Source organism: Rhineura floridana, chromosome 7, assembly GCF_030035675.1.
Source record: "Rhineura floridana isolate rRhiFlo1 chromosome 7, rRhiFlo1.hap2, whole genome shotgun sequence".
In the NCBI taxonomy this organism is placed as follows: domain Eukaryota; kingdom Metazoa; phylum Chordata; class Lepidosauria; order Squamata; family Rhineuridae; genus Rhineura; species Rhineura floridana.
Window position 1 is genome coordinate 22,180,163 of NC_084486.1, and position 24,387 is coordinate 22,204,549.

At 42.5% G+C, this 24,387-nt stretch overlaps 1 long non-coding RNA gene across 1 annotated transcript in view; it reads left to right on the forward strand.

Moving 5' to 3' along the window:
- Positions 1 to 20,777, forward strand: part of LOC133388346 (uncharacterized) — a 31,171-nt gene extending 10,394 nt beyond the window's left edge. The window contains exons 2-3 of the long non-coding RNA XR_009763749.1: positions 17,620 to 17,746; positions 20,223 to 20,777. This is a non-coding gene — a long non-coding RNA (uncharacterized LOC133388346). The remainder of the gene's footprint in view (positions 1 to 17,619; positions 17,747 to 20,222) is intronic.
- The last annotated feature ends 3,610 nt before the right edge of the window (positions 20,778 to 24,387 follow it).

Below are 24,387 nucleotides of genomic sequence, written 5' to 3' on the forward strand. Positions count from 1 at the left end.
CAAAAACTGTATAATGCTAGACACACCTCTTGGAGGAGGAATTTCCACAATTTAGGGGCTGCTGCCACAGAGAGTGTACCCCACACATATCACAAGAATACAAGAATCACAATGGGATTTTCAGCCTAAGCATAGTTACGGAACTGGAGGGGGAGACAAGAGTGTTTGCTAATTTTGTTCCATTTCTACTCTGCCTTTCCTCTGAGGAGGTCAGAATGGTGTATGTGGGGTTTCCAGGTGGACTCGACTTAGTTTTACAAAGTGTCTACTAGCCATTCTCTGCTGGGTGGAAGAAGTTATGCAAAGAGGCAGAAGGGCAGGGGCAGATCAAAAAAAGATGCTTGAAGAAAGTGAAGGGTCTTTCTGCAACCTGTGATAGAAGGAGCAAGTGTTGAACTAGCTGTGGCTGCAGCCATCCCACTGTGGGATCGTGTTGTCCTCTGATCACATCAGAGAGGCCAGGTTTACTCCAGAAAAGCACCACCATTAAAGACCCTCAAGGGAGATCATGGTGGTGCAGGAACAACTGCTTTGTATAGACGCTTTCAAAGCCTTGTGAAGTTGTGACATAGGAGCTGTATCTAGCTCCATAAGAGGTTATGCAGCTATTACTGGAAAAATATATACTTTGGGCTGTGTACTCTGCACTCCAAACGAACAGTGTGTGCCAAGCAGTGCTTAATTTCTTCACCTTTCTTCTCAGGCAGTTGCAGATTTGGTTAGACGGGAACAGAGTCAATACATTGCTTAGAACAGAAATTAAAATGAACTTTCCCCTAATTTCTCCTTTAACATTTTATTTTGCACATTATGATATGAAGTAGTGGCCACCCATCCAGGCACTGACTAGACCCAGACTTTCTTAGCTTCAGCCAAGTGGTGGCCTTATGAGTCTTCACACCCTTAACCTGGGAGATAGCAAATATTGGATGTCAAATACTAAATACCACTGGATGTCGAACTGACAGAACAACATCAAATATCAACATACTAAAATGAAATGCTACATATCAAAATCAGCTATGACAAAAGGTTGAATACTGGTCCATGAGGTACACAATTTTTGTGGAGTAGATACAGAAGACGTGCGTCTGACCTTTGTGTACCTTGTTGGGTCCAAACCCAACACGCGAGTCGTCTCTGTCAACCCCAACTCGCTTACACCCGAGAAAGTGCAGAGCTGAGTGCAAATGAACCCACTATCAGAGATCAAGTAAACACAAGACAATTCCTTTGCAAAGGGGACCCAATACTCACAAGCCAAAGCAGGTCAGCATGGGAACCTCGTTTATTGGTAGCTTAGGATATATATAGTCTCTCCCAAAGTTTACAATATTGGGGTAACGTCATAAACACAAAAGAAGCAATCGCTAACTATTACAACCTTAAGATATGTAGAAGGAGGTAAAGGGGTAAAGGGGTACAGGGGATGGGCATAAGTAGAAACATTGAGATTATCTTTTAGACTCCATGTCTGCATATTTCGCATGTCCTTGAGATAAGCACTCTGCAGGACCAGACAAAGAGAATGGTGGAAGAGGAGGCCCAGCTGCAACCGGGCGCCCCTCAAGTGGAGACAGACATGTAATTATGAAGCTTGCATATCAAAGAGTTTCACAAGTCAAGGTCTGTGGGACATCGGAATAACTTTTGACATTTCTATGCAAGCCACATTTGTAACAATAAGCAAGGTTGTAGGCATGAATGTGATACAAGAAGCACATCATAGTAAAGTTTCCAGCTTAAACCGGCTTTTATTGTTCTAGCCACTGGAATGTAGGTAAGGGTCAGGTCACCAGGAAATAAACCGACATTTATATCAAAAGTCAATCAAAGGCCACTTTGGTTCAATTTCCCGTGATGCACAAGTTAGTTCAGGTACAATAAGTGAGTTATAGTTTTGCAGGCAACTGGGTTACAAATCCTGACCTAACAACCTCATGGAGACATCTACTTTCAAAAGCACTAGGATGGGCAGAAGATTTTACATCAAACAGAACATCACCTGCAGGCCCTACTATACAATTTATGTCATCGAATGCAAAAAAGGATGCCATATCCAATAAGCGGGAAAAGTACAACTGACCTGCGAACACGCTTCAGAAACCGCAAATCGGCAAACTTTACTAAAAAAGTGGAGCAACCAGTTGTAAAACATTTTAACACTGACAGCCACAGCCTGTTGGCATCTCTATAGCTGTTATAGATGGGTCTGACAGCATTGACTAAGAGGAATTCAAGGAAGTAACACTGCAGTAGAACACACCTTTGGCAACTTCTCAAATCCCCTTCAACATGGGCACAAAAGAGGTCTTCAAAAACAGCTTCTCTGTTATTCCTTCCATTCTGTCTCTGGACCACTTGGTGACTCACGTCGGGTGCTGAACAAGGGTACGCCAGAGACCTGTCTCTTCATGCCACGGTGCACCCAGGAAGTTTGCCAGGCATGCCGCTCCTTATTTCTTTCCCCTTCCTTCCACCGCTGCTCTTTTTGTGCCAGACTGCCAGCTTCTGGCTAGAGTACAGATACAGGTAAGTTAGCTAATTTTAGACTCTGGATTTAGTGGTCTTAATGCTCTCTCCACCGCCCAACCCCCTTTAGATGGCAATGTGCATTACTTCACTTCCAGAAGTGATAAGCCAGTCCTGCTGCGTTGAGGGCCCCTCCTGCTTATTTGCTGATTGAAGCCCTGACCTTCTGCCCCAAAGTCCTATCCTGATGGTACCAATATATGGAAGGTGCACAAGAGAGAGCCATGTAATGAACTAGTTACTTAACTACCATCATCCGCTTGCGCTTGTTCACATAAGCACAATATATGGGAAGAGTATGGCAAATCACAATTCCTTGCCCTCTTTGTCAGAGAAGCATAAACTATTAGATATGAGCAGGCATACAGTATGTACTCCCTAAATAGCCAGATTAATTTTCTGGATGTTATCCAGATTGAGTGCACATCCTAATGCATAGTGAAGCACTACCATAAACCAGGGCCAAGCATCTGTGACTCTAGTGCCCTCATTATTGGGAGTAAAGCACCACCGCATGTTACAAGTGACCTGAACCAGTGAGGGGTGATAGAAAGGCAATCCATTCTTCCTTCTGCTGTTTCCTTCTCTAAAGTATTCATTGTTTTTGCAGGCTTTGCTCCTCCCTTCTCTTCCCGTCTTGGCTCTCAGTTAGTTAGTAATGGATATCTGAGTAGAAACTGCATGGCTGCTTCAGCATGTATTGACTTTATTTCTTTGTAGTAATAAATCTTAGGTTTCTTTATTCTTTCAGCTACCAATCTTAACAGACCCAGTTATACTGCACTCTGCTGCATACACACAATCTAATTAACAAAACAGGTTTTTATTTTACTAGCAAGACATTACTAGCAAAACATTTTTATTAGCAAAACATTTCGGCTTCTGCTTTCATCAGCTGCTAACATACAAATCAGTCTTCCAGTTCCCGATGAGTGCAGAAAAATAGTTTTCAAAGAGAGTTTTTCAAGTTATCATGCATGAAAAGTCAATAGGAAATAGAAAGGTTATTTGGACTCGAGACTGAATTGCAGAAAGAGGTAAAACGCTCTATTGCTAGAGAGTATAATGAATGATATTTTATAAAACCTTTTTAAAAAGAGAGATATTTTATTCCACTACTGCTTTTGCCTGCCTGCCAGCCCTTTCTGCTTGGGGGCAGAGCCACTGTGATGTCACAGAATGCCTAGAAACCAACGGAACCAGGTCAGGTAGCAAGAGTGATGACACAGAAATGCCACTTCTGTGAGGGAAGGGAAAGGTCAGTTTGGCTAGGGAAAATCTCTTGCAGGGCTTGAGAAGAAGGGCTACTTCAGCAAGACAGGAAGAGAGCTGGAAAGCTGAATGAGAACAGGACCCAGGAGGTGGGCAATGAAACGGAAAGGGAATATAAAATCAAAGTGGCTGCAGCAGGAGGACAAAATAAATGACAACCTTAGGAGCAGGAATCTGAAAGAGAAATGTGTAGAGGCCCCAGAAAAGGGATGGAGAAAAGGAGATGCCAAGTGGAAAACCTTAGAATCACAGAATAGTAGAGTTGGACGGGGCCTACAAAGCCATCAAGTCCAACCCCTGCTCAATGCAGGAATCCAAATCAAAGCATTCCCGACAGATGGCTGTCCAGCTGCCTCTTAAATGCCTCCAGTGTCAGAAAGCCCACTACCTCTTTAGGTATTTGGTTCCATTGTCGTATGGCTCTAACAGTTAGGAAATTTTTCCTGATGTCCAGTTGAAATCTGGCTTCCTGCAACTTGAGCCCATTATTCCGTGCCCTGCACTCTGGGATGATCGAGAAGAGATCCCGGCCCTCCTGAGACCAGAACTGGATGCAGTACTCAAGATGAGGCATAACCAGTGCTGAATAGAGGGGAAATATATTTCTGTTAATGCAGCCTAATATAGCATTTGCCTTTTTTGCAGCCACATCGCACTGTTGGCTCATAGCTTGTGATCAATGACAATTCCAAGATCCTTCTCACATGTCGTATTGCTGAGCCAAGTATCCCCCATCTTATAACTGTGCACTTGGTTTCTTTTTCCTAAGTGTAGAACCTTGCATTTATCCCTGTTGAATTTTATTCTGTTGTTTTCAGCCCAATGCTCCAGCCTATCAAGGTCTGTTTGAATTTTTTTCTGTCTTCCATGGTATTAGCTGTGCCCCCAATTTTGTATCATCTGCAAATTTGATAGGCATGATCTGTACCTCCTCATCCAAGTCGTTAATAAAAATGTTGAAGAGCACTGCGCCCAGGACGCTTTTAGAATTTCCTTTTTTAGAAACTCCCACCCATCTTGGACTCCTTTTCTCATTAGGGTTGCTTGCCATGGAACTGTACATACAATTGTTCTGAGTTTATTAAAATCAGCTTTCCTGAAGTCCAGGGTGCGTGTATGGCCGCTCTCAGCTTTTGCGCCTGTTAAAATCAAGAATTCAAGTATGGTGTGGTCAATTTTCCCCAGAGTTCCCTTAACTGCCACTTCATCCAAATAGCTGATCCTCTGGTTGCTTCCTCCACTTTCTGTAGGAGAAAGTTATCTCCAACACAAGTCAGAAATTTCTTGGAGGGGCCATGTTTGGCAGAATTTGTCTCCCAACAGATATCGAGATAATTGAAGTCCCCCATTACTACTACTACATCATGCCTCCTCAAAACATTGGCAATTTGCTTTTCAAAAGTTACATTCTCGTCTTCTCCTTCATTGGGTGGTCGGTAGTAGACTCCAAGCACCACATTCCTTTTATTACTTGCCCCATTAATTTTAATCCAGATACTCTCGCTGGAGCTCATCTTCCTGTATTTCTGAGCAGGGATATATTTTTTTTAACATACAGCGCAACTCCACCTCCCTTTTTATTCCTCTTGTTCTTTTTGAACAAGTTATATCCTTTAATTGCTGTATTCCAGTCATGGGAGTCATCCCACCAAGTTTCAGTTATACCTATCAAGTCGTAATTACACTCCTGTATTAAGAGCTCAAGTTCGTCCTGCCTGTTTCCCATGCTCTGCGCATTAGTATACAGACATCGAAGACCATGTGATTTATGGCTTGGCTTCCTTACTACATTTTTCTGAGGCCTGTTACTGGGCCCTATTAGAGCCGATCTCTCTGTTCCCGTTACTGTGCACAAGCCTTCATCAGTTATTACCACCAAGTTTACATCTCCCTCCCACTTAGGATTCAGTTTAAAGCCCTCCTGATGACCTTCTCCATGCTGTGGCCAAACACATTCTTCCCGGTCCTTGTGATATGCAACCCATCACTTGCCAGCAGTCCATCTTCCGGGAAGCATAGCCCATGGTCCAGAATCCAAATCTCTCACGTCTCCACCACCTTCGTAGCCATTCATTCACACGGAGTATTTTTCTTTCCCTTTCTACTTCTCTTCAAAGTAGTGGAAAGATGGATGAAAAAGCTATCTGGGCCCCAAAGTCCTTGAGTTTCCTTCCCAGAGCTTCAAAGTCTGATGTGATTTCTTTATAGCTTTGTTTGGCAGGTATCATTTGTTCCCACATGGATGAGGAGAAAGGGATACCTGTCGGTGGGCTTGATGAGTGATGGCAACCCTTCCATCACATCTCTAATCCGTCCTCCTGGTAGACAGCATACCTGGTGAGTCCATGGATCTTCTCAGCATACTTGGGTTTCAATCCCATGCAGTAGGGAGTCTCCCACTACTAGTACTCTTCTTGTTGTGGGGTGTGGTTTCATTACCCTGCTTGATTGAACTTCAGCCTCTTGCTCGTTGTTGCACTGGGTCTCCTGGGGTCTACCTTAGATAAGTGAGACTGTGACCAGTTGGCTGGTACTGAGCGAACAGGCAAAGGAGTGTTGGAGCTTGAGGAAAAGCAAGTCAGGGAGACAAAAGGGGGCTAAATTCACACACTTTTTACTTGAACCCAGTCAGATTTCCAGCAGCACCTCTCAAGAAATAGTCCAGTTGGTATAATTTAGAAGAGCCATCCTTGCATTCTACTGAAGCAATAAGAAGAACCTCTCCTAGATGTCCATTTCCTTAATTTACCTTCCCTTTAGCTCGATGTTAGTATAGTTGCTTCCTGTCAAAAAGGCTGGAAGAGCCTTAATATTTGTTAGTGCCCCCTAGAGGACAGAATAGAGCAGAACACAATTTGGACTGTTGGGAAAAGGAGCAGTTAAAAGGGGAAACGAATGCAGCTCTTAAGACAGACACCAAGTATTTTGCACAATAAATATACAACAAGGTTTTCAAGCCAATGCAATGAATTATTCATTTGTCAGCAAACATTTTTAGGTTGCTAATAGATATGCATAAATAAAAGGCTGACCTGAGAGCACCATTTTAGAAATCCAAAGTTCTCTTACATTTTGATAGGCCATGCAGATCATTTGCAGATCATTTGCCTTCCCTTCTAGTAAGAATACTTCTTGCAGAGCAGTTCTGTTTTATTCAAGCATACACATAATTTCTTTGAAGGAAATCCAAGAATGCCTAGTGTTTAGCTTGGATTTTCAAAAAAATCATCTCTCTAGCCCTCCCAGTAAGAACACTGAATATGTCTGGTCAGCGATGCTTGTTTCCTACATAGCCATAATTGCTTTGTGAACCCGTACATTTGTAAAAAAATAAGCATTACAAAATGCCAGTAAGTCTAAATGCAGTTTGGTGTCTGGGCTTTTATCATCTTAGAACCCTCACAAGTAGATTTATTTTTTCTGTACTGTTTTCTCAACCTGAACTGCAAGCCTGTTTCCAGAAATGAATTAAAATCCAGCTGGCTGGATATTTTCCTTAGCCTAGAACTTCCCCCTTTTATTTCTGTAGGCGATGAAATTCTTATGTGCTTGCTTTTCAAATTCTTTAAATACTGATGTTATATTTAGGCTTCTTCCCCCCCCCAATTCTACCTTTTGCTACATGGGGAAGAAAAACACGCCAAAGGTTGAAGAGGATATCACTCAATTCATCATGTTGCATCATTAAGAAAGCAGGCTGATAAAATGTATCATTCTGATGCCAGATAGTTATGTAGATTAATTGATGTTGACCTTGAATCACCTTCAGTGACCCATCTTTTTTTTTGGCAGCGGCGGGGGGGGGGGAATGAATGACTAGATGCAATTTCTCTTTCAAGAAAGATGTATTGTCATGTGGAGCGCGGCCTGAGAGAAAATGTGAACTAGTCTGTTGCTATTTATATCCTAATCACTTTCAGTCCTTGAACTACTCCATATTGGAGGCATTGCCCTCTTCCCTGTCATATATTCTTCACGAGGTTGTCTCCCCCACTGTCCTCTGCTGATGTTTGGAATTTATGTGCAGGGGAGGACTGGGATTGTGTCAACCTCTCCCCATGTCCCTTTTCTGCTTTGACTTCCACAGTTCCAGAGGGCATGCTGGCTCAAAACATTTTGCTGTCTGAGGCAAAGGACAAAACAATATGTGTGCCCCCCCCATTTATTTCTTCATTGAACTTATATTCCACTTTTCCTCCAAGGAGTTCAGGGTGGTGTATATGGTTTTCCCCCTCCCCATTTTATCCTCACAACAATCCTGTGAGGTATGTTAGGCTGAGAAACAATGACTGACCTAAAGTCATCAGTGAGCTTCTTGGCTGAGTGGGGATTTGAACCCTGGTCTCCAAGGTTCTAGTCCAACACTCTAATCACTACACCACACTGACTGGGCTGGCAGTTAAAGCTTACTTCAACACTGGCAACAGGATAGCATTCTTAACTGCAACCAAGGGCAGCAGAGCAGCTTAGGCGGTGCATGGTGGGTCATATGACACACAGACTGTGCTCTGTCCTCTAACCCCTTGCTGCTGTCCCTGCCCCTCCAGCATACACCACCCACAATAGCTGCCTCACTGCCTACTGGTATGGCTGGGCCTGCCTACATGGACATGTTTACACAGAGCCCCACACACAAGGCCCAACAACAAACATGCCATTGTACGCTTTGATGTTGTAGTGTTGGGGTGGGTAGAATGTGGATTGGGATCTACTTGCAATAGATCAGCAAGAGTTTCTGACTCCCAGTCATCTAAGAATGGTGGGAAACAATTAAAAGACTTCCTACCATCACCACTATTAATTAGGCTGCTGAAACAGAAAAAAATGGGCAAGAAATTTTTTGACCTGTGTCCTGAGCATATCAGACACATCCTGACCTTAATTCTTACCTAACATCCTCCTTCCTGAACCACTATTTTGCATCTGGCCCTGGTTGGTCAACTTTTTTATATATATATAAAGGAGATCCTGCAAGCCATAAGTCTGCCCATCCGCATCGTGGTATACAGACTGCCCAATGTGGGTATACATATTGAAATCCAATGTGCGAACAACAAGCGGTAGTAGAGGGGCATGATTCCAGCCCCACACTGTGCGGATATTCTGACCATAGGTCAAAGGTGCTTTCCTTTTTTTGTTGTTTAAATCCTCAAAAGTGTACGGTCCCAGTAATTGTCTTATTAACTAGCTATATAAAGCACCTAACAAAAAGAAAAGAGCGTTATATAACTACAATTGGCTCTTGGTATGTCATCTCCTATGTCACAAAGCCCATCACAAAGACATATTTCCATCTATCTACGGACCTCTTTTTTGTAGACATTACAAATCAAGCAACAGACATCATTTAAATCAAGACTATGGAGTAGTGAAGTCCCAGCGTTAGGTGGCACAGCTACTCTGATGGAACTTTGTGCCACACAGCAAACATGACCTGATAAATTAACCAGTAAATTGTGTTTCAGAGTCTCAGTCAATTCAACCTCTTCTCTGTCTGTAGCAGTGGGAGAGGGATATAGACATTAAACAGAGAGTTTTCCAGATTCTGTTGCATTTGTCTTTCTTTCATGTCACCAATTTGGCTGAAGGAAACATAATGTTTGAGGCCTTCTTCCCTTCTCTAGGCAATCAGGTGGCAAATGTGATAATCTGAAATGTGTTCAGCTCTCCCCACTTTTGTCCAAGTTGACACTGGGATCCATGAAGAGACCACTAAGCGGTGTTGGTTTTGTAGTCGTAATGATTGCTGATTCAGGCCGCTAAAATTCAGCCTCAATTGCTATTCTTTATAAAAGGTTTTTTTAAAAAAAAATGTATCAGTTTGTGTGTGCATTTTTTCCCTGCATAGTTAGAGCTGCTGTTAGGGAGGGTGCTCTATCCAAATTTCAGACCAGATAGGATTTTTCCTTAAAAAGGCAAGGCCGGCCCAGGACATTTTGCTGCTTTGAGGTAGAGCAGCTATGCTCTCCTTCCCACACTCAGGTCAAAGTGCTCAGTATCCAAGGCTAGACAAATTAACTTTGGGGCTGGAGGCAGAAATCCCACAAGCACCCCTCTCTCCTCCATGGCAGTTTAAAAATTACAACAGTAATAACTTAAATAACAAATAATTGGCTGCTTTTTCACGACACCACAAATTCAGCATGCTGAGGTAGCCACCTCACTCTGCCTAATGGTAGGCCCAGTTCCACTGAGTGCATATATTTGTCCACGTTGCTGGCTGGTTCCATCTGCTCTAGTGATGTTCCCTATTTATCAGGGATGGTTCTTGAGCATGTCCTTGATAAATAATGACTCCTATTTTTGCCTATCATGGAGATTTTGAGGATGATTTTTTAAAATTGCCAATGCAAGATAGTGGAGCTGGGATTCTACAGTTTTTGGAATCCTTCCCTGGCTCTCCAGAAGTGAAATCTCTTGAGTAGCCTAACATATGCCTTCAGACATATCCTGGGACATGGTCTGTAGTATATTTGAAAACCCTGTGCAATCAAGGTTCTTACTCATGCAGGGAATCTCCATATGTAGAACTGGCTCTCTGCTGCAAAGGTTTATCCCCAATGTGCGGAGGGTGGTGGGGCCAGGCCATCAGGAAGGTGACAGTGGCGGCAGAGTACATCCCTGATCTCTGCCCACATACAGTGCAAGTCTGCCATCCAAAGCGGGGGGGGGGTGAGTCAGAAATTTCACTGGGCATGTGCAGGCCCTTGGGTATACTTAAAGAAGCTGATATGGATTCTTGCTACCCTTTAATCTTGAATATGTTCAAGAGTTTATTTTTTATCCCTGCTAACAGTAAACTCCGTCCCCTGGTCTCTTTGCATCCCCTTTTACAAAGATCTGAAATTGTGCATCATGCATATTTTGTAACCCAGAAATGGCTGGTGAATGCCATAATGAAATATTCAATAATTGTCTTGGATTAAATGAATCCAGTGGTTCCACTGGGATCAATTATGGAATGCTAGTCATCTGAAACCTGCCAGGCAAGCAAGTAGTTAATCAGGCATGTATAACTCATATATCAGCTGACCTCTGTTGTCCAAGGGCATGAAGTGGCCCATGTCCCACTTGATCAGCTCTCCTATTAAAATGGCGATGTAGCCAATTAGACTCGTTTTCTCTTATATCAATATCCATTGTGTTTTCTGTTGTCCTTTAATGACCTTACAATTGATCTATTCACTCTTTGATCATGGTTAGCTGACCAAGGAGAAGCTAGCATCCATTTCAGTTGCTTAACTTGTTGATTTCAATTGTTAAATATAATTTCCTTGAGTCCATTGTTGCTCATTTCCATGGATGAGGTTTAAATTAGCAGATCAGAGAGGGAAAAGCATCCAAATTCTTTATGGTAATTAAGAAGAGGAGGGGATGAAAAGCTTTTTCATAATGGCTGTAAGAGGCATGACAAACTCTGACGCAAATGAACAGGCACTTTTAAAAAGAGGCCATTGTCATAAATAGCCTGAAATAAATTCCAAACTGGGGTTTGAATCAGCTAGTTGAATATTCTTTGTGGAGGTTTATTTTTCAAAATTAAAGCCATGTTAATAGAATGTATACTAAGAAACAATAACAATCACAGCAAAAATTTAAACACAGAGAGTAAAATAGTATCTGTTAAGATCAGCCAAGACAGATAATGAAAAAACCTTGGTTGACTTAGGCTGAAATTCTAAGCACACTTACATGAGAGTAAGTCCCAATGAATTCCAGGGATCCTCCTTCCAATTAAGTATGCTTGGGGCTGAGTTGATTTTAGAGGAGCAAAGGTTTTACAGGCCAGGGATGTTTCAGGGAATAATAAGGCAAGGCAGCTCAGATGGAGTAAGGCTGTGGGAAGCTTTAAAGGTTGAGATAAAGCACATGTGTTACATTTAGAGGGGGATGGTTCATCTGAGCTTCCAGGCTCCATTTAAGAGAAGGAAAGATGTCAAGAAATTTCTCTCTGGGATTAAGACCTGATGTAGTGAAGTTGCTAAGAGACAATTTGGGTACAACTCAGGAAGTATGTGGTTTTAATCTGGATTCTGTAAAGGATTCACTACATTACCTCAGTGGTTTGACTATATTTCATCTGTGTGTTGTCAGCTCTTCTGGCTTCCACTCAATTTCTGGGCCCAATTTAAAGTGCTGGTTTTAACCTTTAAATGGCTTGGGACCAGATTACCTGAAAGACAGTCTTCTGCTGTATGTACGTACCTAAACTTTAAGGTCCTCTGAGTGAAGTAGATAACTATCAGGGAGAGGGTCTTTTTGGTAATGACACCCCAGTTATGGAACAGTCTTTTCCAGGGAGGTTTACCTGGCATCATTCTGGTGCTCTTTCAACTCAGGGTTATCCAATGAGGATGAATGTTGGAAGATTCAGGACAGTCAAAAGAAAGTACTTCTTCAGAAAGATATTATACAGCCATGAGAGTGGCTATATACTATAGCCAGCATGGATGTTTTGCTTTCTGCAATGTTAAATTGAAAATACCCCCATGCCATTCTGCTGCTTCCCATAAGCTCATTTCAAAACAAAACCTTACAACATTTATAGTCCTGAACTCAGAAATGCTTGCTAAACAACCTTCTAAGTTTTTATGGTGTTACACAAAACAGTCAGAGAGAATAGAGAGTTCAATGTGTAAAAAGAGAGGGGGGAAATCCAGACCCCTTTTAGACTTTTTTTCTGTCTGTGGTCTCAAAATTTGATGAAATTAATTGATAATCAGCCATGTTCACAGAATACCTGTAAACCTATTACTGACCTTGCCTCATACTCTGACCTTCATCTTCTGCAGTTTAAAAGTTTAAAAATGCATGGCTGATTTTTAATTAATAAAAGAAAATAAACATTGAAGTCTATTCTAATGTTGGACATGTTCAGTAAGAACAAACTGTCTGTGTTCTAAAAGCCAGAGTCACAGCTGTTTGGCTTGGCTAATCGGGGCCATACTCATGCTAGACATTTATTTCATTTTAGACAGTCCTGTATCCCCCAAAGAATCCTAGGAAGTGTAGTTTGTGAAGGGTGCTGAGAGTTGTTAGGAGGCTCCTATTACCCTGACAGAGCTCCAGTTGCCAGAGTGGTTTAACAGTCAGCCCCCCTTCTGGAGATTGTAGCTCTGTGAGGGTAATAGGGCCTCTCCTAACAACTCTCAGCACCCTTCACAAATGACACTTCCCAGGAATCTTTGGGGGAAGCCATGACTGTCTAAAGTGAAATAAAGGTCTGGTGTGTATGTGGCCACTGACAGCTTTGGTTTAAATTTGGGGGGAAGACTACATGTGCCTGCTGTAGAGTAAAAAGTTGGGGGGAACCCTGAGAAAGAATGATACAGTGTTCACAATGTTTTCCTTTTGGAAAGGAAAGGGCTTTCCCTCTGCCGAGTGCCCACTCACCCAATCTTTTCCCCTTTCCCCTCCCTCCCCGTTCCCTTCCCCCCCAAGGCAGTTTCACGTATCCTAAGCATGATTGTACGGGAGTAAATCCCATTGAACTAAAAAAACATGCAAATGATCAAACCTGCTTACCCCCTCCTCCTCCTTCCTATCCCCTCCCTTTTGCCCCTTCACTCCCTCTTTGTCTCTCCCTCCCCATCCCCTTCCAATCCCCTCCCCCTCCTTCCCTCTCCTGTTCCCTCCCCCTCTTTCTTCTTCATGGTCAGTTTTACCTATTCTAAGCATGATTCCATGGGAGTAAATCCCATTGAATAAGCATGCAAATGATCAGACCTGCCTTCCCGTCCCCCTCCCCTCCCCTCCCCTCCCCCTCTCTACTCTCCTTCCTCCCCTCTTCCTTATTCCTCCTCCCCTGCCCACTCCAGCCCTCCCACTTCCCCCTGGTCAGTTTCACCCATCCTAAGCATGTTTAAAGGTAAAGGTGTCCCCACACTTATAGTGCGAGTCGTTTCCGACTCTTAGGGTGACATCTTGCGACGTTTACTAGGCAGACCGTATATACTGGGTGGGATTGCCAGTTCCTTCCCTGGCCTTTCTTTACCCCCCAGCATATGCTGGGTACTCATTTTACCGACCACGGATGGATGGAAGGCTGAGTGGACCTCGACCCCTTTTACCGGAGATTCGACTTCCTCCTTCCGTTGGAATCGAACTCCAGGGGAGTAAATCCCATTGAACTCAATAAGCATGCAAATGATCAATCCATTCTCAGCAAACTTGCACAGGATCCCATTTCTTACCTCCCGGATTAAAAAGCAGAGACATTCACTAAGAGGCAAAAAAAAAACCCAACCCTTGCAGTATAAGAATGTACCTATAGCCAACAGACATTTCTATCAAACTTTAAAAAGCAGGGAAATTGGGCAGCTATAGTGAATGCACCGGGGGAGCAGGAGACCTGACCTCCTCTCTGAGATATTGTAATGCGCTACAAATTTGTAAAAATTGAAAGATGATTTGGGTTGGTCTTTCACAGCCTAATCCACTTCCTGCATAGCTTGGAAGAATTTGGTAACGTGTCTCTGAGCATATGGTGAGTGATGGCAAGACCTGCCATCAACCCAAATAACAGAAACAAGACATGTGCTGTGCTGATCTTGTTTTAGCAGGGAGTAAGCAACAATATTAGGACAATTGATATAGTTTGTATAGTCACTTTAAATATGTTTGATTTACTTGGCAATTTTAGTGAAGCTTCCTATAGTAAATCATTTTCTTTTGCTTCTGTTTCTGTAAGTCAAGTACGAGCAGCATTTTGCATAATTTACACTAAAAAAAAAACCTCCAAAAAGAATTGTGGAATAATGGTACTGACTATTCTGCAGAATAGTTTCCAATGGACATGAGGAGTGTCTCAGTTTGCACAAGATGAAACGGTGGGAGATGAAATATATTCTAGCAAATTTCTAGGTGTGCTCTATGTTTTTAATTCACCATGCATGCCCACCTTTCCTTAAGTGGAGTGGTTTAAGCATAGCAGGATGTATACATGCATCTTGGGCAGGCCAAGTTTATTTTTTCCAACAGCCAGAGTCATTGCTTAAGTAGCAACATATTGTAATCAGTCTGATTTTACATCAAACTGTAGTTTCAGATTCAACTTTTAATGCACCCAAAATAGAAATAGAACATAATCTCCAGTTTGAAACACAAAAGGCTGTCTTCACCATGAAATAACACTGAGCAATAAAAAGGCTTTGAAATTAATAAAAATATTTGACACAGATTTCTAGGATGAATAATGAAAGAAATATAATTTTGTAAATTAGATTCTCTGTAGAAATAGTAGTAACACAGGAAAGAAGCAAAGTAAGAAGAACAGCAACAAATATACAAAAATGTAATTCTCCCTCTTTGGAGATGGCAGGTGTTGCCACTGTCAGGACCCTTCCTGTCAGGATCCCACCTCAGGAGCCACCGGCTAGGATCCCGCCTGTGGTCACCGTCTTGTCACAGTCCCACCTCAGGGTCCTGGTCTTAAAAACGTTCTCTCACCGGCTCTAGCAAAGATCTCCCAAGATCCCACTGCTAGGCAGCACCACCAGACACTCCCTGTACAACAATATTGCCTTGAGACTGTGCCTTCGTCTCCTCCTGGCTTATTGCTACTTTGTGTCTGGGCGCACTTGCAGGCCACAACCCCCCTGTATCTTTGTGCCTATAAAGAATACAGCCCTGGGTTGCTCTGGATACCTGATGATGTTACACTATCTCTTCACCGCTGCCACCATTGATACTGTTTCCCCACCTTGGTATATGCCCTGCCCACCCTTCTGGTCTGTGTAAACCCAGCCAAGGATCAGGCATTTAGGTAAACCAAGAAATATTTTTTTATATACACAGGAATAGCAAGATTACTTAAAGGTATTGTCAACAAGCGTGTAGTTTCAGAAGATGCGTTACTCTTTATGTTTCTAGCTGTCAATAACCTGCCTCAATACCTGCCTAATCCAATCCAACCCACAAAACCAACTCCAACCTCCCTCAGAACTCCCCTTCAACTGTCATCCTCTCATTTATACCTTCAGACACTCAAACGCTCAGCCAATCATAATACAACATTCTCCAGCATTCCAGCCCATGTACTCTCCCCTCTCACTTACCATATATACTCTAATAAACCAGCACCCACCCATATTTACAGTATTATAAATACAGGGGCATCATCACAGCCACCACTCACCATATGCTCAGAGGCACATTACCAAATTCTTCCAAGCTACATGGGAAGTGGATTGGACTGTGAAAGACCAACCTAAATTGTGTTTGCATTTTGACAAATTTGTAGGGCAGTACAATATCTCAGAGAGGAGATCAGGTCCCCTGGTTCATTCACTCTAGCTGCCCAATTTCCCTGCTTTTTAAAGTTTGATAGAAATATCTGTTGGCTATAGGTACATTCGTAAATTGCAAGGGTTTTATTTTTTTTTGCCTATTCGTGAATTAAATTGTGGAATTTAGTCTCATTAGATGTAGTGAAGGCCACCAACTTGGAAGACTTTAAAAGAGGCTTAGACAAATTCATGGAGGATAAAGCTATTGATGGCTGCTGGTCATGATGGTGCGTAATGCTTCCAGTATCAGAGGTGATATCAGAGGGCAGCATAAGTGGGGAGAGTGCTGTCATGCTCATGTTGTGTTTGTGGGCTTCCCATAGACATCTAATTAGTCACTGTGAGGACAGGATACCAGACTAAATGAGCCTAGATTATCAAGATAATTTCCATCGTCTTCAGGCATGATTTCAAGACAGAAACAGCCTTGGTCACCCTGATGCACGGTTGCTATCAGGAAAGAGACAGGGGGAATGCAACCCTGTTGATTATTCTCGACCTGTCTGTGGCTTTTGGTACTATCAACCATGGTGTCTTACTGGATCACCTCTTGATGGGCATGCTATTGTATTGGTTTCATTCTTAATGTCTGGGTCATTTCCAGAGAGTTGCACTGGGGGACCTCTGCTTGATTCTTTGGACATTTGCCCTATAGGGTCCTGCAAGGTTCCATCTAGTCCCCCACGCTCTTTAACATCCAGCCATCTGGGGATTTGGTGTGAAATGTCACAATATGCTGATGACACTCAGGTCTACTTCTCCTTATCATCTGAGTCAGGTGAGGCTGTGGAATAGCTGAAGTGGTGCCTGGATTAGGCAATGGGCTGGATGGTTCAGAAATGCTTCTGGGTCCAATTTAAAGCGCTAGTGCTTACTTTTAAGGCTCTAAGCAGCTTGGGAACCCAGTACTTGATGGACCACTTCCGCCTGTACCAACCTGCCTGCATGTTAAGGTCATTGGCTGATGCCCTTCCCCGAATGCTACATCTGTCAGAGAGGGATTTGGGTTGGGAGGGGGCTTTCTTGGTAGTGGTACCCCAACTGTGGCCTGCCCTCCCCTCCCCAGGGAGGTATGGCTGTTGCCAACCTTTCTATATTTTAGGTGCCAGGCAAACACTTTTTTAAAAAAAAAACTCACCCAAGGACTCTAACACTCCTTTTTATTTTAAACACTGACTTTTAAGTTTACATTTACCTGCTGTTTTGAACTTGTTTGAATTTTTGTAAATCGCTAGGAAATAATTTATAAAAGGGGGTGTATGGACATTGTAAATGCATGAATAAAAATGCATTAATACATATATATTTGCACACAGTTTAAGATTTTGAATGAAGTGGTAGACTCAGGCTTCCCACCCTTCCCAGTGGGAAAACTATCAATCTTGGGTGTGGCCAGCACTGGAACTAATGGCAATCCTCTCATTGGACTCTGCAAAGAATTTGTTTTATTTAGCACACTACAGCTCAGCTTGATAAATGAGGGTTTCATGCTTCAGGGTATGATGTTTTCTTGTATTTGTCTTGTCAGTTGTGACCTGCCATTATGAAGTCAGTAAGGAGGTCAACAGAAGCTCTCCAAAGTGGCACTAAAGCTTTCAGCATGTCTTTGTCCGTGGCCTGCTCTTAACTGGCTTGATGCTCAGAAGACAGTCCAGGTTAGTAGTGTGGAAGCACCAGTCAGGGAAGGACTTGGGCCTGTATGCTGGAAAAGAGGTGGGTAGTCAAGCTGGCAAGTTGGGACAGGTAGTCTGAAAGCAGTTCATTTTTCCCCCAAGTGATGAATTGTACACACTGAGGAGCCAGGGCAGCATGTGATGGGAAAGACTCTCTGGCTGAAAGCCTGGAGAGCAACTGCCAGTCCCCACAGAATAGGGATGGGGAGCCTTTTTCAACCAGAGGGCCTGATTCTCTTCTGGTCAACCTTCCAGGGGGCACATGCCAGTGGTGGATGGGACCAGAGGCAAAAGTGGGTGGAGCAACACATGTAAATTTTACTTTTGTACAGTAAGCTAGTTTCTACACACACTTCCAGATCCCGGTCTGTCTTCCATCCAGGCAAGCAAGAGACATTATCAGAGTTCAAGGACACATTCCAGCAGGCAAAAACACTCAAAGAGAATGCAAAGCAGGGCTGGTGAGGGGTGTGGCCTGAGAAGGTGTGGCTCAGGAGAGTCCTGAGGGTCAGAGAGAGAGGCAGAGGGTTGCATTTGGCCCTCGGGCCTGAGGTTCCTTACCCTTGCTCTAAAGATATAACTGGATGATGTTTTGGTTGTTTCAACCTGCCATTTTCCTGCTCATTCTCCAGGATTTACAACCCAAACATGATTTTAAAAAGACCGTCATTTGGAGGCACACCTTGCTGATCCCCCCAATTTTTTAAGCTCCCTAGTTTTAATGAAAGTGTCTTGAGAGTTTGGTGCAGAAGCTTTTGAAGAGGACATCAGCTGGAAAATCCTGCTGAGGCTGAGTCACCGTTGCACTGGATCATAGCCAGTGTGTCTAAAGCTCTGGCATTATTTGACGGGTAATTTGGAATGATGGAACAGCACAGGATGCTGGCCGAAAGGCTGGGTCATTTCTTTTCCTTGCTCTGCAGTCCTGCTATTTGCTATCTTGTCACCTCAAAGCTTGCAGAGAGGTCAGCATAATCTCTCTAGCAGAAATAAAGCTCCTTCCTGGACCTTGCTCTGATCTTTGATGAGGTTAATTAGTGGTGTGATGCACAATCTTTACAGCCATAAAGACTTTTGGAAGGGTCAAGGAAGAAGTATTCCTGGTTCATTCTGGTTTGGAAATAAAATGTGAGGCACTCAGTGAAAGAGTTAGTCTATGAGTGTGGAAAATCCTTAGTGGAACTTTCAAGAGAAATTCTGGATAAATGTTATATTGTTTGAGGGTCTCTGCAAGTGATGAGAACTTGCAGGGGCAGTGATTCCCCAGTTACGGTTTCCTCTGGAGGAGAGAGCACTGGAGGCGGGTGGTGTATACCTGAGCCCACTGAAAAAGACCTTGTGGCCAGGAGACATTTGCTATTAGGCTTTTTACTGATTGCTTTCACTTTACCAGTCACTTTCAGCACTTCAGTATGCTGATGACACATAGCTCTATTTTGTCTTTACATCACAAGCAGGCGTGGCAGTGGACGTGCTAAACCTGGCCTTGATAATGGACTGGATGAGGACCAACAAACTGAAGTTCAATCCAGATGGAACAGACACTGTTAATAGGTAGTTCCTCAGTCTGGATGGGTGAGGTGCTTCCTCTTCTAGATGGGTTCATGCCCCTCTTTAAGGGGTAGGGGCACAGCTTGGAGGTATTCTTGGATTTGTCATTGGAGGCACAAGTGGCCTCTGGGGCACGGAGTGCCTTTATCAGCTTCAGCTGGTGGCCCAACTGCATCCCTATATCTGGATAGGGATAGCCTGGCTTTAGTGATCTATTCTCGGGTAACCTTTAGGTTAAATTATTGCAATGTGTTGTACATTGAGCTGTCTCTGAAGACTTTGTAAATGACAGTTAGTGCAGAATGTGGCAGCCACACTATTGACCAGCTGGTCTGAACATATGATGCCTGGCTGCCTATTGGTTTCCAAGCCCAATTCAAAGTGCTGGTTTTGACCTATAAAACTTTGCATGTCTTGGGACCCCAATACCTGAACGACTACCTTTCCCCATATGAACCTACCTAGACTCTGAAATCATCATGGACCCTGAGATCGACATCTGAGGATTGTCTCTCTGTATCCTCTCCAAGAGAAAGGACCCTTTTTCTGATAGCCCTCTGGTTATGGAATGCTCTCTCCAGGGAAGCTCACCTGGCACCAACTTTGTCATCTGTCGGGTGCCAGGCAGAGACTTTTTTATTCTCCTGGGTATTTGGACAGCATTCATAGTCTGGCTTTTGGGGGCTGTTTTTTTGGTATCCATTATTCTGTTGAAAGTTGTGTTGACGTGTGTGCGTTGTTGCGTGAAACAGCATACATTATGTTGGAGTTAAGTTGAGCAAGAAACTTCTTCAGAGCATTAGAGCATGTTAAGAGTCTTTATTAAGACATTATGGCCAAAGGCTTAAGAGTAAATACATGTAGAGTTTCTTCAGTCACCCCCCTTCTGGTACATCTCTCTCCAAAGGTAAAAACAGAAGAGAACCTCTCAGTTCAGAGGCAATACACAGAAGACACAGCTTAACACAGTTCAGAGGCAATATTCAGAAGACACAACTTACAGACTCTGTTAGAACTTTCCCAGTTGCTACCTCACGTTACCATGACAACCGCTGGCCTTGGATGTCTGCTCACTCTCAGGCCAAGAGATAACAGTTACTTCTCCAAACTTGCAGGCTTTATGGAAAACAACTAGAGACAGTAATGCCTATGGGTCACAGCCCAACAGGTTGATGGATATTTTGTGTTGTATTGATTTCTTTAATTAACACTTTTAGTACAACTGTATTGTTTTAATGGATTCTGTATTGTATTTATTTGTATTTTACTGTCTTGTAAACATCTTTGGGACTCCTTTTGGGGGTGCAGAGTTTTATGTCAATATCCCCACAAAGCAACTTAGGAACTGTAGTTTTCTGAGCATGCGAATTCTCTTAGATCCCCAGTTCTCTCCCTACCCCCCCCTCTCTCCCCCCAGAACTACAATTCCCAAGGTTTCCTTTGAAGAGGGAGGAAGTGTTAAACTAGTTTAAATCTGCTGTGTTGATAAGGTACCTCAGATAGGCTGAGCACTCAGAGTGACTCATCGCTTCTTGAAAATCTTCTGTTATATGAAAAAGCTTATTTTGATCCTTTTTTCACATTCATCAACAAAAGCACACTCACATTTCATTAGCTTACAAGGAACATTGTTATTCTCACTTAGTTATAGCCTTCCTTTTTATGCTTTGTCAAAAAGGAAACACTGAAGTAACACAGCCTGCTGCAAATGCAGTAGTTTATTATGCTTTCCTTTTTGCAGACCTCTGTGTTTCTTCCAGAATTTTAATCTCTGTAGTATTTTTTTTTAAAAAAAATCTGCCACAAAGAAGTACTTTACTAGGACCATTTATCATCCTTTGCCTTGAGCAAAGTCTATACGATTATCTTTGTTCTTGCGTTACATTGTAAAATTTTATAATCCTGATATCTTTAGGCTTCTGGGACTTTTGCAATGAATAGCTGAGGAAGGAACACATTATAGCAAATGCATTGTTGCTACTTTAAAAAAATCCTCTAGAAGTCATGCCCCTTTAAAAACAAGCTTTGTTTATTTTCTCTAGTTGTTTCCTGGCTTGCAGTGCCACCTAGAAGTTTGCATAAAACTGCAGTTCAGTTGAACCTAGTAGCTGACACCCACAACGATGATATCAGTAAGGGTCATTTCACACATTAAAACAGAAGGAACCCAACATTTGCCACCAAATGCTGCCCGTCATTATGAGTGTACCTGTATGATACAGGTGTTGCAAGGACATGTTGATGCATTCAAGCTTTAGCACTTAAGATGAACATTTGAAACACCTTAGATGTGCACCCAAAAGTGTAATGGATGAAGTGACCTTGGGCTGGATCTAGATTTCTGCACTGTAGCCTGGGTAAGTAAAGAGGAAAAACTAAATCTATATCTATATGTAATTCCGTCCGGCACTATCACTGAGGAGCTTTCTGCCATGGTGAAGTTAGGATTGGGATGCTAAGGAATTGGAGCAACAATTTCACACATCTGATTTTGAAACAGTCTTAAAGGTTTAATTCCTCTGGTGTAGCTAGTGCTATTTTTTTTAATTGTGCTATTAATCCTTTGCCAGTATAATTTTATGGATGATTACTCATGTTTTGAAATTAATTGTCTATTCATTTTGGGGGTGCCTGGTCCTTTTTTAATATCTTGCTTGGTTCTACATCTTCCTGCAGTCCCCCAGGATGGCAGACACCCTTTTCAGTGAGGCATCCCTCCCTGTGCCTGAGGGCATCTCTTATAAGGTGGTCACTCCCACTCATAGTTTTTGTAAATTCTATAACTTTAAAGCAATACTGTGAAAATACTGATGAGAAAGAAACATGTGATCATCATAGGGCACTTGCTTCTGAAACTCCTATTGTAATAGAGAAACCATACACAGCAAAAACCATTTCTCCCTCTGTTGTTATGTATGAGTTTCAGTGGAAGTTCAAGGAGAATGCTGTTTGAGCAGTGACAAATTGTGAGGCTTCTGCCGCTGTGAGTAATTGATGCTCAAAATTTAACAAGTCAAATGCTCTGGAGCAATCTGTTTTAGCCTCCTAGTCATACATTTATCTAAAAGTTGTTCCTCGAGGTCCAGCAAGTAAAAGCCATGATTCCCCCCAAAAGGCTGAGTTTTCCATGACAAACAAATAAGCAGTGGTGTAGTGTACAATTGTTGATCCACAAGACATAGAATAATCTTTGTTTTCCTGTGATGTTTTTGTACATTAGAAAATGTCTGATGGAGGTGCAATGTCATATGTTTATCAGCAGATATCAAGAAATATTTTGAAGATGCATCACATAGGTTTGTCATATATCTCCTTTCTGAACTCGAGGAATTCACACTGATGTTGAAAGCCTGCCTCTCTTTCTTCTTGGCATGACTCTTTGGATGCCTCTTGATCAGCAGCCACCAACCTGGTACCCTCCATACATTTTAGACTACAATTCCCATTAGCCCCAAGCCAGAACACCTATGCTGGCTGGGTCTGATGGGAGTTGTAGCCCAAAGCATCTGGAGGACCCTAGGTTGGCAAAGGCTGCCCTTGATGTTCTACAAAAGTTTTTTCCCTTTATCATTTTAACTTCTTTATTAGTTTAGAAATATAGTTCTCCATTGTAATTATTATCCATCATAAAAGATTTTACATACTTTTCATTTACACAAGAAAAATACCAAAGCCGTTCACAGCATAATTAAACACAGCATTATCCATTAAAAATCATCATCATCATCAAAATATCACAGGAACCAAGAATATAAAGGAACTAATGGTCAGGGAATGGCTGGATAAAGTACAATGATTATATCGTAATGCTTATTCTCCACAAAAACACGGTCAAAATATTGTTGCATTGTTGCCTTGGTTACTTTGAATAGGCCTGTCACTGTGTTTTTGCACATCCCAGTACTTCATGGTAGACAGATGAGATTAATGTTCCCTAACACCTCAAAACCTCTCTCCAGGCATTTGAGTATCACATCCTTCAGCTAGCAGAAGGACCAGAGAAGTAGTCTGTAGCAATTTGAGTCTGAGAGAGAGTGGCAGGGAAATGAATTATGATGATAATGATGATGTCTCCAGTGCCAGCCCTCCTTACAAAGATATAGACCCTGTAAAGGGACCGCTCTGGAATCTCCTACCACTAAGGATGGGGGAGAAATTTGATTCAGTTCACATTTAAAGCTGTATTTATCAGATTCACAGTTTCTGAAACAATATGAGAACGGAAACACAGCCACCCTTTGAAATTTGCATTATCCAGATTTTGCGATGCAGTTCCCCAAGGAATATTTGCAAAAATGCATATATTAGGAGACAGTGTGCATAAAAATGAATATGTTAGTGAAAGTAACATACAAAAATGCATTAAATTAGGAACAATTGCTTGCAAAAATGTGTACATTAGTCAGAAACTGCATAAAATGTGCTTATTAGGGGAAATTCACACTAAAATGCTGAAGAATTTTCATGAGGATAAAAAACACACCCCACAAATTGCTGCAGAAATGTGGAGAACCAAATTTAAGACTGGAAAAATGAGAAGCCGAGAGCACCAAAACTGACAGATCTGTATATCCCAACCTACCATTCATGGAAGCGGGGTGAATATCCCTTTTTATATTAAAATTGCTGCTCAGCCTTCCAAAACTTCAGTACTTTCCCCCATCTGATTGTCCATTTATTCAATAGTCACCCTTGCCTCATCCTTACAAATATATCATTTTCCTAAGTTCCTTTCCAAAGCAATACTAGCTTGTAGAAATAATTTAACTTTCCCACTGTCAGCTTTACACTGCATCAGCAGTGTCAGGGGGGGCTGGAAATTCCTGGGTCTTTGGCAGGGAAGGAAAGTCCTTAGCCAGCAGTCGGGTTGTAAATCTGCCAGGCCTATCCGAAGCGTACTTGCTGAGTCAGAAGTCCAGAAGCGAGGTCAGTGGAGGTCCGGGATCAATTGCCAAGGAGGTCAGTCAAAGAGATGCTGCAGGGAAACTAGGTCTACACAAAGCCACGCCTGACGTTGCAGTCAGCAACAAGCTGCAGCCAAGGTGTGCCTTATAAAGAGCAGGATGGACTGC